The sequence below is a fragment of the Chinchilla lanigera genome, unplaced genomic scaffold (genome assembly GCF_000276665.1).
Source record: "Chinchilla lanigera isolate Chin_1 unplaced genomic scaffold, ChiLan1.0 scaffold00042, whole genome shotgun sequence".
NCBI classification, from domain to species: domain Eukaryota; kingdom Metazoa; phylum Chordata; class Mammalia; order Rodentia; family Chinchillidae; genus Chinchilla; species Chinchilla lanigera.
Genome location: NW_004955443.1, coordinates 7,246,238 through 7,258,316, shown reverse-complemented (window position 1 = coordinate 7,258,316; position 12,079 = coordinate 7,246,238). Strand labels below are relative to the sequence as shown.

Genomic DNA, 12,079 nt, shown 5'->3' with positions numbered 1-12,079 from the left:
AAAAAAAAAAAAAAAAAAAATCAAGGACATGTTAACACATACAGCATCCTCTGTCCCGCCTCACACATTCTGGTATGAAGACTGGCTTAGGGTTGGCAAACATAGACCAAGTTGAATAAGTCCTCCCATCCTATAAACCCTCTGATGTGAATGGTCTGCATACTTTGAGACATTCTACCAGATTAAAAGTAATGATTTGGCTTGGTCCATAGACTCTGTGTGTGTGTGTGTGCGTGTGTGTGCATGTGTGTGGTGGGTGAGGCTGTTACTTGGAGGCTCAGAGTCTACAAATTTCTAATGTAAAGGCAGTGTGACAACAGAGAAAGGCAAGAAGGGACAAGGTATTTGCCTTGGAAGTCAACTAAAAACAGGCGGCCAGCCTTCTGATACTCCACTGAAGGAATATAGATTGTACCACACAACTCTCTCGCACAGTTAAATAACTTTCCTCAGGTACTTGAACCAACTGAAAGTAGCTGTGAACAAAGAAGCTACAAACACAGAGCGAAATGCCCAAGGGTAAAGATGAGGACCCATGAACATTTTATTTCAAACCACCGGACGGTGGTAATTAAGAATAAACCTATAGCAGCATGTGGAGGAGTTCTGTCCAGAAAACATTTGGGGCCTTAGTGTATCATGACGTTACAGTAAAGAAGTATAGAAAGAATAATTTTTATGAAAATGTAGAGTGATATATATAGCTTAGCACTCCAACTGGTACTATTAGACAGATATATACCTTATCAACATTCAGTCACAAAATAAACATAGTGAAAGTAAGTGACACGGCAGCAGAAACCATGGGCCTGAGATCCTGTGCTTCGCCGGGCTTGAGAAGTTCTCTAATAGCTTTTAATGTCTTGTGTTCTTACACTGAACACGACCACTTTGTTCGTGTCCCCCATCACCAGGGTCTCCGTCTACTCGAGGCATAGCTTGATGAACAAGGAGAAGCAAGGGCCCATCTTTACACCGGAGGCCCAGTTCAGGGCGTGTTGGATGCGCGAGGTCTGACACCAGCAGTCAGATCTACACAGGCCCCTGCCGACCATGCTAGTCCTCACCTGGGTTTTTATGGTTGGCTCACACTGCAAGCAGCATTTCCCAGTCACAGATTCCATTAAGATATGAAGAGAGACAATGCTTTTCTTTGAGAGAAAACACATATATAGGAATATACACATTTGCTGTACACTTGTAAGGGATTTTGAGGCCCTCTAAAGCCTGTCCATGGACTTCAGGGATCCAGAGGCTTCCTGTCTAGAACTCTTGCCTCTGTGCTGTCAGTACAGTAAAGGAAGCATTGCAGAGGTCGAGGAAATCAAGTTCTGGTTGTGCGAGTCCGATTAGACACACTGCTGACTCTCCCTTGATGGCTGAGAGGAGGGTAAGATGGCAGATACGATTTTATCTTCTCAGATTCTCAAGCTGAGTCACATGTGGGGCTAGAGTTTGTTTTAGGAAGTACATGGTTAATGCTGTAAGTTCTTTGTCCTGAATTCTCTTTCAGGGTCATTTCCACTTTAGTATCCTCTGTACTGTCACGTGTGGCCTCAGACCTCACAGAGATGGTGGCTGATCGTAAACACTGGGCCGGCCAACTCCAGAGGGCAGCAAGAGAGTGGCGAGGGGTCCTCTGACACGCTCAGCTGTTGACACTGAAGCCCATTTCAGGGGAAGACATTAGCTGGTATATCATGTGCTTGCTTCTGAGTGTCAGAGGCTGCTTTTTCTGTCTGAACCTGGGTGTCTGCTGACTTCAGAGACAGGCCTCTCCCTGTAGGCCTCTGAGCACGGGAGACCAGCCGGCCACAGTCAGTCAGTGGGTGCCTGACTTCCACTTTGGGGAACTGTGTATTTTTGGTTGAAAGGTCAGGTCTTTTGTAACCCCTTTGTCCACCTTGCCTGTGTTACCCGGGCAGGGTGTGGGGACTGAGCCCAGACGCATCTATTTTAACTGGTCAGCCTTGTTGAAAGTGATGAGACGATGGTATTGTGTCACGGCCAGAGGGTGGCTGGACGGGGTGTGGGGTGTGGGGTGCGGTGTGGGGTGTGGGCTGTGGGAAATTGAACCCATCTTCACACCTCTAGAGACAAGTACTGAAATTGGCTAATAAACTGAGGAATCTCAGTCAAGCTTTTCTTTGTGGATAGTCTGAGAACTGTACATCTGTGTTTGAGGTAGAAAATGAAAATCTTTAACAGACGCTCATGTAATAAGTGCAACCCACCTTTGATTATCCTTTTGGTTACTGTACACCCATGCTTAGGTTTCCCACCACTTTCGATATATATTTTAATATAAGGCATCGTGTGACCTGCAGTTACAGTCCTAAAACACAAACACGGAAGACAGTCGTTGATTTATGATCCCTGGCCTTAATGAGTCTTCAACTTTATTATGGTGCCCACACAACAGCCCACCATTCTGCTTTTCATTTTTAGTACAATACTCAATAAATTACATGATATATCCAACCCTTTCTTATCACATAGACTTCATGTTAGATATCTTTTCCCGACCATAGGCTAATGTTGGTGTTCTGATATTTAAGGCGAGCTCGGCCAAGCTATGACGTTCAGTAGGTTAGGTGAACAAATTGCATTTTCACCTTACTGATATTTTCAGTTTAGTACATAACACCATTGTAAATTGAGAAGCATCTGTTTTCCATATCCACTAAATGCCAGCAGCAAACTCCATCTCTGGACACGGCTCCCCCTGCACTTGTCCTCGTGACTAGCAGCCTCATTACTGCTGTGGGCAACCGGTCAGCACGTCTCTCCTCCACGGTTCTCCTTTCTTTTGGGAGGGAGCCCTTCTTTCTGTCCGTCTCACCCCACTCCTGGTCTACCTATTACCCCTGGAACACCTCTAAACACAGTGAAGTTTTCCCCCGTCTGTCTTATACTTTCTTTTCAGTTACCACAAGAATTTCTAGCAGTGTCCAGCTGTGAGCTGGAAATGATCCCAGCTAAGGTTGGGCAGTGTGAGGATGCCTGTGATTATTCCTCCTAGCAAAGAGAGGAAGAGCTGTAGGTGTGGATTCATATTTAAATGGTGGAAACCCATCACCAACAGCTACAGAAATTCACCTGGTGTCTATGAATCCCCTTAGGTATACGTACTTGATAAAACCCGATTTTCCACTGTCTTTTGGAGAGAGTTGCTGGAATTTGTATCAGTAGTTTTTCTTTCCCTGGCTGTGATGAGGGAGTAGAGGGGTGTTGGAGGTAAATACAGGAAATAGGAGGGGAAGAGCTAGCAAAATTTTACATACTGGTAGTACCACAATTTCCTATATCTGCTAAAGTAATATTGTCACTACATTCCTATACTCAGAATATCCAGCAATGTCAGAGAAGTCTAGTAATAATGTTAACTTTTAAAATATAGTAGTAAGAAGGTGGTAATGTATATTCATTGCAGCAGAAGTGGTGTATACGTTTTAAGTATACTCATACATGTTTTATTTGTAAGTTTTTATTTATTAAAGTTGCCACCATGCCAGTGTTTTCCCTCCAGGTGAATAAAATCTATTTTAAAGGCTTCAATATTGCTTCTTTGTGTAGTAGAAATACAGCTCATGAGTAAAGGATCATTTGAATGAGAATCTTTTGGAGGCCTCTAGCTGTCTTTTCATCTTCTACATTTCAGAAGAAGCATTAAAATATATTTCTATTAAACTTTAGAAGCATGAGAATACATGATAGTTTTCACCTGGTGGCAGGGGGATCCTACGTAAAACTTGAATCAAAAGATCAAAATCAAACCAGGAGTTTTGGATTCTGCAAGGGCTGCCCATTTGACAGGTTATTCAGCAAAGATCCATCGTACACATACATATAGGAGAAGAAAAATTAAAGTTTCTCTTTTAGTAGGGGCTAGACGCCTGTAGTTTCAGTTTAAAACCTTGCTTGTACAAGTGTATTTAAGGAAAAAAAAATCAGTGTTTTTAGCTTAAGTTGATTTTTTTTTTTTTTTTTTTTTTTTGGACCTGTGACCAGCCAACTTCATGAAGTTATATCATCGTAACTTAATGCCCTTACTGCCCTTTTCTTTGGAGGACTGAAGTAATTGTACTTTAAAGCTTTTTCTACAATCATTCATGCACTTGCAGTTTAAGTGTTAGTGCTCTTTCCTTTACAATTTGGTCATAATTGGTTTTATTTCTCCATAAGAATGTAGCTCATTATTTTATCCATCAATTATAATTATTTTTTGTCTCCTTTACCAATTTTGAGAGTGCCTAATGATTCTTAAGTACTACATTATTCACATGATTTTTTTTTGGTCTTTTTGAGACAGGGCCTCGCTATGCAGTTCAGGCTGGCTTTGAGCTCACTTTGTAGCCCGGGTTGGTCTCGAACTCACAATGATCCTCCTGCCTCAGCCTCCTGAGTGCTGGGATTACAGGCATGCACCACCATGCCCAGCTATTTACATGATTAATGACCAAGGTGAAATACAGAATAAATACCAAGTTTAGTTGTCCTTAAAGTTGGATTGGAAACCTTTAGATTTTATATTTTCCCTTTTCTTATAAAATATTGGCCAAAAATACAATTTATAAATAATATTGCCAGCCAGTCAGGGAAGAAGGCCAAACTATTCTTTCTTCTCTCTACTTAATATGTTCTGAATTACGATTTTGAATTCTTTTAGATGGCTTTAGAAGACTTCAGAAAAATTACAAGTAGTTGAACAACATGAACAAATAGCCCTTAAATATTAATAGCTTTTTATTACTTCTAAGAATTATTCCTAAAAGAACAATATAAGGTGTTTTGTATCAAGGTAGATTGTCTCAACATGATTTTTATAATGAAGAAACTTAAAATGAACTTAAAATGCTCAACAAAAAGCTATGATTAAATACACTATCTTTCATCCTATTTAACTGTAATTGTGATATTTTTGAAGAATATTTAATAACAAGTGAAAAATTCAAAGTATAAAATCATATATATTTATATATATATAAAAGGCTTACAAATGTATTTTTATTAATGAATTTAGAGTATGGAGGTAAATAAACCAGTTATTTTTTAGTGTGTGATGAGGTTACATGTGATTTTAAGATGTTCTCCATCTTTCCATATTTTCTCTAACTAGCATGTATTACTTTTACATAAAAAGGCCAGTAACTTCATTAAAAGAAAATCAATTTTTGGTGTAAGGTTAACAATAAAACTGACACAAACGTTATTGATCATTTTGAAGGAAACTTAATACTTTGAAAACTCTATCATTACATCTTTAAAAACTTAGAGGAGCTTTAGATTTAGAGCAGTTTCAGGTTTCTTGGGTTTTGAACCTTAATAAGCATAGAAAAAAATTTTTTTTTCATGCTGGGGATTGAACCCAGGGACTTGGGCCTGCCAGCAAGTGTTTTCTTCCTGAACTATACTCCTAACAGTAGAAAACCATTTTTAATGAGAGATGTTGGAGTTATTAAATAGGTGTGTGAATGGCTTATGTTCTTAAAATAAGAGAGAATTAGCTTTACAGGTAGTTTCAGAATTTCAGCAAAATATGAAACTTTGAAATGACGAACACAGATGAGTATTTCTGAATTTTTAATGTGTAAAGAGATTCCCAAAGGGATCTTTTCCTTATGTATTTTAAATAGTTAATTTAAGAATAGTTGACGTTCAATTATTTCAAAACACGTGCTTACTAGATAAATTGTAAGTATATTCATTTTGGTGTGAAGTAGGAAAATTACCTTATATATCCTCTCATGGTAATTTTTCTACAGAGCAATATTAAATAACTAAAAGTTTACTCATGTCAAATGCCAAATATTACTTGAGATGTTATAAAATTCTTTGAAAAGTTGATTAGTTTAGCAAAAAAGAGTTGTCAGTTCCGACGTGAATGCAGTCTCATGTCTGATTTGTGCGGTGTTCCTGATCACGTTTTTTGTTTGTGCGTGGTCCTTTCTGGCTTTGGTTTAAACAGCTCATGATCACGTTAGGGCCATTGTTATTCCTGAGAACACAGCGTCTCTGCTTCCAGCTGCAAGATTGTACAGTACCCAGGATTCAGCGCTCTGTGTAACAAGAGGTCCGAGGCCTGTCATCTGGCCCAGGTTCAAGGACTCAGTCAGATGGTCTGCGGTCCTCCTGCCTTCCCTTGCACTGGTGAGTGTAAGATAAGAGCCGCAGCTTCTGTTTTTCAGCCCTTCTCCCCCATTCTGGAGTATGGGAGTGGAGGTGGGATGTGGAAAGGAGGGCGCGTTGGCCGAGGCTGTCTCTTTTTCTAGGAAAAGTAGAATTTTCCCAGAGGTTTCCAATGAGCTGTCGCCTTCTGTGTCGTTGACTAGGATTTGGTTACATAGCCACTCCAGCTCTGAGGAAGATGAGAAACAGAGATAGAATTATAATTCCCTTTCATTTTTTGGGGGGTGGTGTAGTACTGGATTGAACCCTGGGTCCTTGCACTGAACTACATCTCCAGTCCTTTAGTCCTTTTAACATTTAATTTAAGTTTTTATTTTGAGATAGGGTCTCACTAAGTTGCTAAGTTGACTAGGCTGGGCTTGAATTTGTAAATTTCTGACTCAGCCTCCCAGAGTGATGGGATTATAGGCCTGCACCACTGGGCCTAGCTAGACCATGAATTCTTTTCATTTTTTAATTTTTTAATTTTTTTTTTTTAATTTTAAGGAGAATAAATAAAAAAAACCAATAAAAATGATACACAATTTCAAAACAAGATGATAGCCAGCTGGGCATGGTGGTGCATGCCTGTAATCCCAGCAATTGGGAGGCTGAGGCAGGAGGATCGTTGCAAGTTTGAGACCAGCCTGGGCTACAAAGTGAGCTCAAGGCCACCCTGAACTGCATAGCAAGACCCTGTCTCAAAAAAAACCCCCCCAAAACCAAAAAAAAAAAAAAAAAAAACCACCAACAAGATGACAGAAACTTAACAATGGTTGTTATATTGTATATCATTATCTTCAAAATAGTTGTTCAGATTACCAGATATAGGAATGCAAAATTCGTCAAAAATTAAGCATTAACTGTTCCTTTTAATAAACCAATAGAAATTAGTAGTACAAGAGTCATCTCCAAATGGAAGATGTTGATGTCATCTCCAAAGGGAAGAATATTCTTTTGTGGAAGAAAGGCAGGGAAAAAAACTTTGTTTCTACACTTTAGACTATATGAAGCGTAGATACATTTAACAGCATGTAAACAAATATATAGTACATCTGTGGTATTAAAATTGCATTGATTTATGCAGATGTTAATGAAAAAATTTTGGGAAACATTGGTTTAGATCAAACGTGATGTGCTGCCCAAGGCTTTGCATACTGTTTTACAAATAAAACTGGATTCTATTGCTAATGGCAAAGGGAGGCCCAGATAGTGAATTAAAAAACTACTAATGCCTGAGATAGGTTGTGTCACAAACTAAATTAGTGGATAGGTTCCACTGCCTTGAAATTGTTAGTCCTCTTTCACTGGACGTAAGCATTGTCATAGGAACTACACCTCCTTTGACATCTGTCTTTGTACATTACCACACCAGGCCCTCAATGAGTGTGTTTTGTAGGGTGAATGGAACAAGCACCATTTTCTCTAATATACATTTTGCACATTGACCAATCACCTCCTAACATCAATTTACACATATTTCTGTACCTGGAAACCTTCGGCGGTGTTTTAGTCACTTTTCAGGTTAGTGAGACAAAATACTCAACACCCAGAGTTAAAGGAGGAAAGGTTTATTTAGCTCACAGTTTGTAGAAGTTTCAGTTCATAGTTGGCTGGCTCCACAGTAGGGTGGCATGGCGGAGGGGCGTTGCAGAGGAGAAAGAGTTCATGGCAGACAAAAGTCAGCAAAGCAGCAAGTAGCGACCACAGCAGCTCCCTTCCTGTCCCTTATATTCTATCCAGGCTACACGTCCCTCAGGCGGGTAGCACTCACACCCATGTTGGGCCTTCCCACTATCCACACTCAGAGTTATGCCAAGCCAATCAGCGGACCAATTTAGTAAGCACATACCCTAGATCCCAGCATCACACACTTCATCCCAGTGACAGACACTTAAAGCCAGCATCACGCACTCCAGACCCAGCCATCTCTGAATAGCCCTACCTACGACTGCATGGGGCTTTGAGGGAACATCTCGACATAGCCGCCACCACCCTCTTGTTTTGTGAATGATGAAACTAAGGCCCAGAGAAGGTGAAAAATTTGTTCCTGCTTACAAAGTCAGGGACAAAGATGAAAAATTTAACCCACTTATCCTTACGCTTGATTAGAGCTTAAAAAAAATCTTGTCTAGCATTGCTTGACCTCACAAATGAAAATATCAGATGCCAGTTACATTTTGAATTTCAAATAAATAATTTTTCAGCATAAGTTTGTTCTGCAGACATTAATTTTAAAAAAAGAAAGACTTTGGAGAGCAAATTAGAAAAAAATAGATGTGTAGGAGATATTGGATATATGATTATGCTACTGGCTTGTTTCAGTAGGCATTGTGAATGTCCCTTTTAGAGGGAAAAGATGTCTGGACATGGTACCATATGCTTGCAAACCCAGTACTCTGGGAGGCTGAGACAGGAAGATTGCAAGTTTGAGCCCAGCAGGAACTTCCTAGAGACTTAGCAAGAGCCTTTCTCCAAAATAAAGAGGGCAGGGTGTGGAGATGTAGCTCAGTGAAAAGGTCGTGGTTCAATCTCCTGTACTGCAAAGAAAGTAAAAGGGTGGGGATTCACTTTGGGGAAGTTAGGGTACCGATTGTTTTAAAAGTTGCTTTATTAAAAATTTTTTGAACACATCCAGAAAAAAAGATAGTACAACAGGTCCCTAAATGCCCATCACCAGATTCGGCAATTGTCAGAGTAATTTTGAGGATCGAATTTGGGGAGCATGGCTTCTGCCAGCAGGGTGTGAATAACAACACTTCCTAGGGCCCTGGGACAGGAAGAAATGCCAAATGCTTCCTCGCATGTCACTTATGCTCAGTACTATGAGCCAGGTGCTCCTCATTGTACGCTGGACACCGGATTGCAGTTCCTTAGATTGCTCTGTCCCCTGCGCAGCATCCGCACCCTGCCCGCTGTGTCGCTGGAGTGCCACGCATAGCTGGAGGTTGGATTTCATCACTGCGATTACGGAGAGTTCAGATGAGTGACATTTCCGATGATCGATCCGCAGGTAATATAGGAAGCTGATGACTACTGTAATTCAGGAGCCCAGACTTGACTGGGGAAGGCCCAGAGAACGGGATAAACACCGCAAAAATATTTTCCCCAATGCCTCTCTTTTGTATATTGTTTTTTGTTTGTGTGTTTGTTTGTTTGATTTTGAAACTTTCTCCTCCTCCAATCAAAAATGGCTCTGAGGGAAGAACAGGATGGAAGCATATTCACGTCTTTGTTTTGTTTTTTTTGGAAACGGGAGTCGAACTCAGGAACTCAGGACCTTGCTCTTGCCAGGTAGACGCTTGTGCCCTGTGCTATATCCCTGGCCCAGAAGTGTATTCATGTAAATGTGGAAATTTTTTTTTTTTTTTTAAAAAGGCTTGGCCTTCCAAGGATATTTGCATTTCAAAAAAATGTGAAGAAAGGAGGGACTGCACCCACAGTGAAAGGCTGTGCTTGGGAAGGGCTTCTTATCACCTGCTGCCACCCCGTGTGGCGGGGCTCCTTCGCGTCAGGCTGTCCCCTGCTGGATGTCTCTTAAGCCCGCTGGCTCCAAACCCTGAAGGTTAGACTTTCTTGATTCTTATCCATGGGGATGGCAGCAGCTGCTGATGCCAGGGAGCTGCTTCCTTGCCCCCTCTTTTGGAGTGGAGTTCCCTACTCTGGGCCTCTTATCCCAGATCAAGAAAAGTGCTGCGAGGGTCTAGACAGAGGTTTCTGATCTCTAGCTCTGAAAAACAAGGGATCCCGAACACTCTTTCATGCATAGACAGAAATGATGACTCAGTTGAGAAGACACTGGAATTCAGCCAGGAGAAAATTATTAGATGGAGAAAAAGAGATAATGCACTTTTCATGTGACAGAGAAAGGAAACCCTCCATATCATCATGTGCAAAGAGGAGGGCACGTTTCACCCACAGATCGTTGATTCTATAGTAGCAAAGTCTTTTTAAACCTCGAAAAATACTGAATGTGAGTCTTATTCTTCTAGTTCCTGATTTTTACATCACACACACACACACACACACACACACACACACACACTCATCTTGGGCCAGGTTAGCAAAACTTCATGGGAAAGGAAACACAGAATAGAAAAGAGGCAAGAATGATTGCTCTCAAATATATAATCCTGAAGCAACTGCCCCTCACCTCTCGGTTCAACGTTCCTTCCTCTGGTTCCTTTGTTTTAAAAGTCCAGATGCACAAAACACAGCGTACTGTGAGTTTTGCTGGATGTAATGCAACTTCTTTACTCTAGTTTTTGGATTTGGTCAGTGGGCTGTGGTAGGGGTGGCACTATAAGGGTGGGGTATTAGTCTGTTTTCTAGTTCTGCAACAAAATACCTGGGGCTGGATACTTATAAAGATGGAAACTACCCGGTAAGACCACCCATTTCCTTCCAAGCTGCAATGTGTATAGTCCCTGGGGCTCATTTCATTTGACAATGGAAGTGTCAGATGTGGGTGTCCGGCTGGCGTTCTGAGGATGAGGGAGGATGAGACTTTTGAGTTTGAACACTAAAACAATCTCCCTTCCACTTTTGTCACTCCTGCTTTAGAGGGCAGCATCTGCCTTAAGATGAGAAAAATGGTGGCTTTGTGGGCTCTGCAGTGTCCTTGGAAGTTATTTGCATAGGCTTCCAGATGGACTGGTATCTTTCAAGTACACCTTCCCTCCCTCTCTGCTCTAAACAGAGTCTGGGTAAGGCCTCCCTCTAGTTCCTCAGAGTGGGGAGGAAGTGGGCTTGCTTCTCCTTCCGGTCATCCTGGTGTGTGCCCTGTGGGGCCCCTGTTATAGTATTGGGCACCATTCACTTCTCCACCCTGGGTGGATTCTGCACTTTGACATTCTCATTCTTGGCCCAGAAAGCCATCTGAACTGTAGTTATTTTTCATGTTTCACCCCTGTTACTTCCAGTTTACAAATGTCGCTTGTCTCACTGAGTTCTTTTCTCACAGCCTGATAGTCCTTTGCTATGTTCTCAGCTTTTTGATATTTTTAAGAAATAGTTTTGAGATTGGGGTAGAAAACACAACTTGCCATAAGTGGATATTACGATACGATCATAGAGAATGTAGCCATTTTTCCTTGTCAGACGAAAGCTGATTACTTTGAATCTCAATTATTAAAACTTTAAGTTCTTTAAGCCTGATTTTAAATGATCAAAATATAAATTTAGAGTAATATTTTGTTAACTAGGTAACAATCTAGTTTTTTACTATCAAAATAGCAATGAAATAATATTATTCGTATTTTTTGAAAAATAGGAGGGAAAATGTCCACTAGCTATGTTTATGGAATTTTAAGTGATTGATGAGATGGATCATTTCATGTTTCCTCAATAAGATTTTTATTTGTTCCAACAATAGATAATACTGAATTGGCAGTGGCAATAGAGCAGGAAAGTGCTTTATTCTGACAAAACAATGCCATACCAGGGGCCACAAACTAGCCTAATGTTACCTTTATGCAGTAACGATTCATTGCTACCATTTCTTGGTATCAAAAGATGATTATTAGTCCTCGTGTTTCTTCTGCGTCAAGGAATGAAAGCCAGGTTCGCCTACTCCAAGAATCATTTTTCTCCTTGTTGACAGTCAAGCTGAATATTTTGTGGAAAGGCTGGTAAACAAAAGACGGAAAATGAAACGAACAACCAAAAAGAGACAGAAGGCCTTCCCACACGTATCTGCGTCTTTTGGAAAGAGGTTTTTCTCTGGGTGTCAGCTTTCTGTACTGGAAACCTCGAGTATTGTATTGGACCTCTATTTCTCAAGTGCAACACACATCTCGGTGGTGGTAGGCAAGATCTTTCTAAGGCAAACATGTGAAAAACACCAGCTTTTAAATATGTTTTAAATGTTTACGTCTTTTTTTACTGTTTTCAGAAGGAATGAAAAAAAATC

At 40.6% G+C, this 12,079-nt stretch overlaps 1 protein-coding gene across 6 annotated transcripts in view; it reads left to right on the top strand.

Annotated features, from left to right (window-relative positions):
* The window catches only part of Rhoh (ras homolog family member H), a 42,234-nt gene that overhangs the window by 11,668 nt on the left and 18,487 nt on the right, over positions 1-12,079 (top strand). Inside the window, exons 2-3 of one of the 6 annotated variants that reach the window (XM_013518115.1) lie at positions 6,026-6,150; positions 9,067-9,181. The exons of 4 other annotated variants lie outside the window; for them this stretch is intronic. The gene's annotated coding sequence lies outside the window, so the exon portion shown is untranslated. Of the gene's footprint in view, positions 1-6,025; positions 6,151-9,066; positions 9,182-9,546; positions 9,734-12,079 lie in introns of those variants that run through there. One more of the 6 variants, XM_005391961.2, reaches the window with a different exon arrangement.